Below are 7,581 nucleotides of genomic sequence, written 5' to 3' on the forward strand. Positions count from 1 at the left end.
TTAGCCTAGTGTCTTTGTATGTAACAAACAATCGTCACCCTTCGCTGTGACCAGTTATATGTAAAGACATACTCGACACTCTAGGGGTTAATATTACGGACGTTATAGCCCCTTCTGGAGTATCTCATAGTAAAACTGAAGGTAGTTCAAGAAAAAAATTCTTACATCTAAATGGTCTGCAATGACTTCATTTGAAGATTACAGAGAGAGCGACGCCCAACTTCAAAACCACACAGTCAACCACTTTGTACCGTTATACGATGCTTTTGTCTTTTGATCATTGTTTTCAAATCTTTTACATTAAAGGACAAAATTACCTTTTTTGTTCTATTGCCTCCCGTTTTACAATGAGACAGTCTGTCCTCCACCAAATAATCTCATAACCTTTTTAAGATATAAAAGAGTGATTCCTTGTGTATTTTTACTACCTTTGTTATTTTATACATGCATGTATGTTATAAAATCTCATTGTGATTGAAAGAAAATACATGAATGCAATGGAACACACTGTTCACTTGCTATCTGGTATTTTTGGTCGTCAACTTTGTATAAAATTCAAAGGACAATGGCCAAAATTCAAAGGACAATGGCCAAAGATTAACGTCTTAAAGGAATCAAGGTATAACAAATTAGAAATACCATTTTCTTCATTTTCAAACATTAAAATGCGTCTGCTTGACTCCGTCGACAGTCAAAAATTGTGGCATTTTTCTCTCAAAATGTGTTCTAGCTAGACGTTATGATATGTATTTACAACAAGATGAATATTGCTTTAACTATAGATATTAATATTGGGTAAAATATAGCTGTATTTAATCAGATATGGTCTTAGAATAACATGTTGATCAAGGATCAACGTCCTTTTTTCTTTAAAACTGATACAAGTAGCTGACATATTGAAAAAAATTGCCGCGCATTGCCTGAAGCAGAATGTTATATTCTATCAATATTTGTTTGAATACCGGCGAGCGAATACATTTATGATGCGGATGAGATTAATTTCGTAATAATTAACTTTTCAGATTCGAAGATTGTACGCTTGCGGTACTAGCAGTACGTTTGTAACAGAAACTGGTTGGTGTTACAGTAAGAAATTAAATAGGCCTACTACACGCATGAGGTCGGTGAAAAAGTCCTAAAATGTATAAGTCTCCCAAATTGATATTATCGAGTCAAATATTGTTTATATCTCTTTGATGACATTGGCAGTGTTCTCCCTTAAGGATTTATTTTTATTTTCAGCTGGTCCTAAAGACCGACTGACCCAAAAAGTAACTGGTTCTGACTGAAATGTCTGGTCCTTAAAAGCGTCATAATCATTGGCCAAATTAAGCTCCTCTCAAAGACATCAATGCGTCACAACTGAGTTAATAGTTTTATTGTAAAAATAGGTAAAAGCACGGAAATGAATACCTGAGATAGTCATATTAAGTTAGACACAAAGCTCCTATAAAAATAATATCATCCCATGATTTGTTTATGACCTCGTAAACCCAAACGATATTGTGAATATATTTCTCGATTTATCAATAACGTTAAGTCCATTCAAAATATAATCAGAATGTGTAAAAGAAAACTGAATATTGGTATTGGTTAGTAGTTTTTTTTAAATCAAAAATATTTGAAAAGTATGCACGGTGTTTTCCTCTCAGATTTGTCTGTAATTGACAATAGGGGTAAAAGGACGTAATGTTAAAACAAACATAAGAATACTTTTATTATAATCTGGTTACCTTGTATCTCCTATATATTTCAGTGGTGATAATGATCCTGGTAGTAACAGATTTCTTTGATGATGATGATAATGATGATGATGCCCAACCTACGCCTCCGACTCCTGCGCCAGAACCCACTCCTCCGACTCCTGCGCCAGAACCGACTCCTATGCCAGAACCGACGCCACCGCCGCCTACTACTTTTTAATATTGAACCGTAACATGACATACGACATCATCACTCTTTCTTTTCTAAACATTTTCTTCAGCTTGGAAAGTATGGTTTATGTAATGATACTGTTACTCCACCACCGAGAATGTCATGTGTGACGTTTCGATGAATAGTCTGATGACAGTTACTGTGCACGCATCGTGCTGGTGTGTTACAATATTATTTACATAAATCAGGCCTGATTCCGACTCCGACTTCATCTACTTACAATACTTAACTGTATCCAGACCTTCGGCACCGCCACACAAGCCTGACTTCTGAACACGATATTACACCTACGGCTCGCCAATATTGAAATGAATTTTATAATAGTATGGTGAGCGCCACAAGCCATTCCTCCGACTCCTCAGCGGCACAGGCCATTCCTCCGACTCCTCAGCAGCACAAGTCATTCCTTCGACTCCTCAGCGGCATAAGCCATTCCTTCGACTCATCAGCGGCACAAGCCATTCCTCCAACTCCTCAACTAGAATTCACTACTGCTGCTCACAAGCACTGATCCGTATCCATGGCGACCTAACATGTTGATGTCATATCAATAAAAAGTTCGTCTTCTTGCAAAACGTGTAATTTTTATGTCACTGGAAATGGAAATATGGGATAATTTCCAAGTTAATCACCTAACCCAGCGTCTTTATATGTAACAAAAAATCGTCACCCTTCGATGTGACTAGTCATATGTAAAGACATACTCGACACTCTAGGGGTTAATATTACTGACGTTATAGCCACTTCTGGACTCAAAGTTAAACTGAAGGTAGTTCAAGAGAAAATATCTTACATTTAAATGGCAATGACTGCATTTAAAGACTACAGATAGGGCGACGCCCAACTTCAAATCTGCGCAGTCAACCAATGTAATATATGATTGTTGAAAGAAAAAAAAAATTCATTATATATGCTTGTGGAGAAACATAGAGGGTGCTTAATTAGAAATTATAAAAGTGATATCGGTCACACTTAGAACTTTTCGGGTAACGGTCAAATCCAAAGTTAAGAAAAACCGAATATTGCAGCATTTATGTAACTCCAGTGGATAAGCCGCCAATAAACTTTTAAAGAATTTATCTGATCTTGCAAGACAACTTCTTAACCAACTATCAGCAATTGGTTGGCGAACTATTCAAATCGCCTTTCGTCCATTACTCTTCGTCCGGCCGTCTCTTTTTCAACAGCAGGGCTATTGGTCACATTTTATTCACTGAAAATATGACAAGTGTATATTTGTTAACTTTACTTTATTTACTGATATAAAATGCCTTATATTTCAAGCAGTAAATATCGTTTTTATCCGCTACGTACCTTTATGGTTGACATTGTGTCGTTTTTGAAAAGGATAACGGTTACATTCAAAGTTAAAATGCTCCATAGCCGACAGAGCATACATGATATTCATCATTTGAACAACAATTGATGTCTAATCGTGTATACATATGCCTAATTAACTCAAAAAAATAACATTAAATGATTTATTTTGTTTTTGGTGCAAGCGCAATCATTACTTTATTCCATATAAGATACAGTGCCACGGAATTTTTTTCGGGATGCAATTAATTATTTTTCATATATTTAACTTGAAGTAAAATTAGAAACTCAAACTTTTCAATGGTGGAAATGGTGTAAAGTAGGTAACCTTTGTAACTGAAAGAAAAATACTAAATCGTCCTCTCCTGTTTTTGATAGTGAAAAAATACCATTTGTCAGCGGTGGAGCATCTGTAAGAAAACTGAATATGCTTTCATGCAACTCCAGTGGATAAGCCGCCAATACACTTTTAATTGATTTATCTGATCTTGAAAGACCACTTCTTAGCCCACCATCAGGAAATGGTAGGTGAGCTGATCAAATCGCCTTTCTCCCATTAGTCGTAATTCGTCTGTCTTTTTTCTCTCTTATTTTTTTCTGAAAGTACTGGTGGGATTTCAAATGAAGGCTCCCATTGGGATCCAGTGATGTATAACATGTTTCGGGATCAATCAGAAATCGAGATGGGAAACAAGAAACCATCATTTATTTCGAAGGTTGAAGAGTGCACACGCTAATGTATTTGCTAGAGAGTATTAACGATGTATTTCAAATTTCATGTTTAAAAGTCATCTTTCTTGATTCTAATAGTCAGACTTGTGAGCATAGTTACTATGTATATTTCATTTTGGGACTGATCCATTGACAAGATGGCCAACTGGTAGTCATCTTTGATTTTCGTATAGGAAGTATTACCCATATTTCTAATAAAGTGCAATGTACATAAAAGTATGTGCTTAGTGGAACTCTCTGTAACTTTATAAGTACTATCTCTCGCTTTACACTTGTTTTGCATAATGCACCAATCGGAAAGCGCGGTTGTCTACAAGTTGATAGTTTAAGTCCGTTACCATGTAGACATACAATTCTCAAATCTCTTGTTTAGTATAGATATTTTGATTTTCATTAATGTCATAGGATTATATTTATTAAAAATTAAAAAAATGGAATAGCGTGAAATATCGACTTCGGAGTGACGTCACAATAAAAATATTGACTTGGTGTTTCTAAAAATGGAAACATCCAGTCTGACCGTGTGTTAGTCAATGAGAGAAGCTGAAAATCGGAGTATATCTAATATATGTGTGTATTATGTAACTGTTAGTATTTGTTTAAGTATAACATCCCTTTACTTGTCTCTCCTGTATATTGTGTAGATGCTGTGTTTTGTATCTTGTGTACATGTTGTGTTGTGTATCTAGTTTACATATTGTGTATCTTGTGTACATGTTGTGTTGTGTATCTTGTGTACATGTTGTGTTGTGTATCTAGTTTACATATTTTGTATCATATGTACATGCTGTGTTGTGTATCTAGTTTACATATTGTGTATCTTGTGTACATATTGTGTTGTGTATCTAGTTTACATAAGGGTATCTTGTGTACATGTTGTGCTTTGTATCTAGTTTACATATTGTGTATCTTGTGTACATATGTTGTGTTGTGTATCTTGTATACATGTTGTGTTGTATATCTTGTGTACATGTTGTGTTGTATATCTTGTGTACATGTTGTGTTGTATATCTTGTGTACATGCTGTGTTGTGTATCTTGTGTACATGTTGTATATCTTGTGAACGTGTTGTATATCTTGTGTACATATGTACATGTTGTGTTGTGTATCTAGTTTACATATTGTGTATCTTGTGTACATGTTGTGTTGTGTATCTAGTTTACATATTGTGTATCTTGTGTACATGTTGTGTTGTGTATCTAGTTTACATATTTTGTATCTTGTGTACATGTTGTGTTGTGTATCTAGTTTACATATTGTGTATCTTGTGTACATGTTGTGTTGTGTATCTAGTTTACATATTGGGTATCTTGTGTACATGTTGTGTTGTGTATCTAGTTTACATATTGTGTATCTTGTGTACATGTTGTGTTGTGTATCTAGTTTACATATTGGGTATCTTGTGTACATGTTGTGCTGTGTATCTAGTTTACATATTGTGTATCTTGTGTACATGTTGTGTTGTGTATCTTGTGTACATGTTGTGTTGTATATCTTGTGTACATATTGTGTATCTTGTGTACATGTTGTGTTGTGTATCTTGTATACATGTTGTGTTGTATATCTTGTGTACATGTTGTGTTGTATATCTTGTGTACATGCTGTGTTGTATATCTTGTGTACATGTTGTATATCTTGTGTACATGTTGTGTTGTATATCTTGTGTACATGTTGTGTTGTATATCTTGTGTACATGCTGTGTTGTATATCTTGTGTACATGTTGTATATCTTGTGTACATGTTGTGTTGTGTATCTTGTGTACATGTTGTGTTGTATATCTTGTGTACATGTTGTGTTGTATATCTTGTGTACATGCTGTGTTGTGTATCTTGTGTACATGTTGTGTTGTATATCTTGTGTACATGTTGTGTTGTATATCTTGTGTACATGTTGTGTTGTATATCTTGTGTACATGTTGTGTTGTGTATCTTGTGTACATGTTGTGTTGTGTATCTTGTGTACATGTTTGTGTTGTATATCTTGTGTACATGTTGTGTTGTGTATCTTGTGCACATGTTGTATATCTTGTGTACATGTTGTGTTGTATATCTTGTGTACATGTTGTGTTGTATATCTTGTGTACATGTTGTGTTGTGTATCTTGTGTACATGTTGTGTTGTATATCTTGTGTACATGTTGTGTTGTATATCTTGTGTACATGTTGTGTTGTGTATCTTGTGTACATGTGTTGTGTATCTTGTGTACATGCTGTGTTGTGTATCTTGTGTACATGTTGTGTTGTTTATCTTGTGTACATGCTGTGTTGTATATCTTGTGTACATGCTATGTTGTGTATCTTGTGTACATGTTGTTTTGTGTATCTTGTGTACATGTTGTGTTGTATATCTTGTGTACATGTTGTGTTGTATATCTTGTGTGCATGTTGTGTTGTGTATCTTGTGTACATGATGTGTTGTATATCTTGTGTACATGCTGTGTTGTGTATCTTGTGTACATGTTTTGTTGTGTATCTTGTGTTGTTAACTTGTATACATGTTTTGTTGTTTATATTGTGTACATGTTGTATTGTGTATCTTCTGTAAAAATTAAATTAAAAAGAAAAATATTAACTATAGTATAAGCATAAATAATTTTTATTAAAAAAATCATATGTAGAATTTGACTTTGTCTTTACCAAAAAAAATGTGATTTCAATTGATGTCATTCCCAACACTTTGAAAGCACGGTGTATTAAAAAACTACGATTTTTACATATGTGTACTAGTATAATGGATGGTTGAAAATTGATAAAAACGTGATCTTTCTCCAACTTCTCCAACCCATTTTTTTACATTCTGTCATTATCTTACTTTATATATACAAAATATGGCTTTTGGCAGCAAAATACATGAATATTTCTGAAAATGCAATTCCAATTATCATCTAGCTTGAAAAGTGAATGATAATACCCCAGAATTCTGAAATATTTTGTAATTGTGATTCAATATTCCCATTATACTACAATAAATATAGGTAATAAAGTGAGATGGACCTCTTGTTTGAAAACTCGTGGTTCTGTATTCAAACATACTTTTTAAACAAAACTGTTTATATAATGTACTAATGGGTTTTAAATAAAATACCGACGTCACTTTCTTTGTTTTCCCAATTTTGTGCTTGAAATGGTAACTCTGGTTGAATATTGCTAAAATAGACTTTGTCACAATCTGACCTTTACACGACAAATTTACTCGATTTTTCTGAAATTCTTACAATATATACTTAAGGTAATGAGTCAGAAAAAATATTATTGGTGCACTCAAACTGGAAGTGGGTGAATCACATTTATTAAAAATTGACATGGTTGGAAATAACACATTTACTGTCTTTAAAATGTAGCCGAAATTTTTTATTTGTTACATTTTACCTACAAATTTGTGATCATAATATGAAGTTATTTATACTCGTGAGAAAATAATAGAGTTTGACGAAATCAAACATGATTTTGATGTCATTTTGGATAAAAAAAAAAGCAACCATATCATACACCTCTTCTGGGCAATATAATTTGACCATGGTATATGCCTATGGGACCTTTTGAATTTTTTAAACGTATTTCAAGGGTTGGCTTTAATGTGAGAACATAAATTTATATA

Source organism: Argopecten irradians, chromosome 15, assembly GCF_041381155.1.
Source record: "Argopecten irradians isolate NY chromosome 15, Ai_NY, whole genome shotgun sequence".
Taxonomy (NCBI): Eukaryota; Metazoa; Mollusca; class Bivalvia; order Pectinida; family Pectinidae; genus Argopecten; species Argopecten irradians.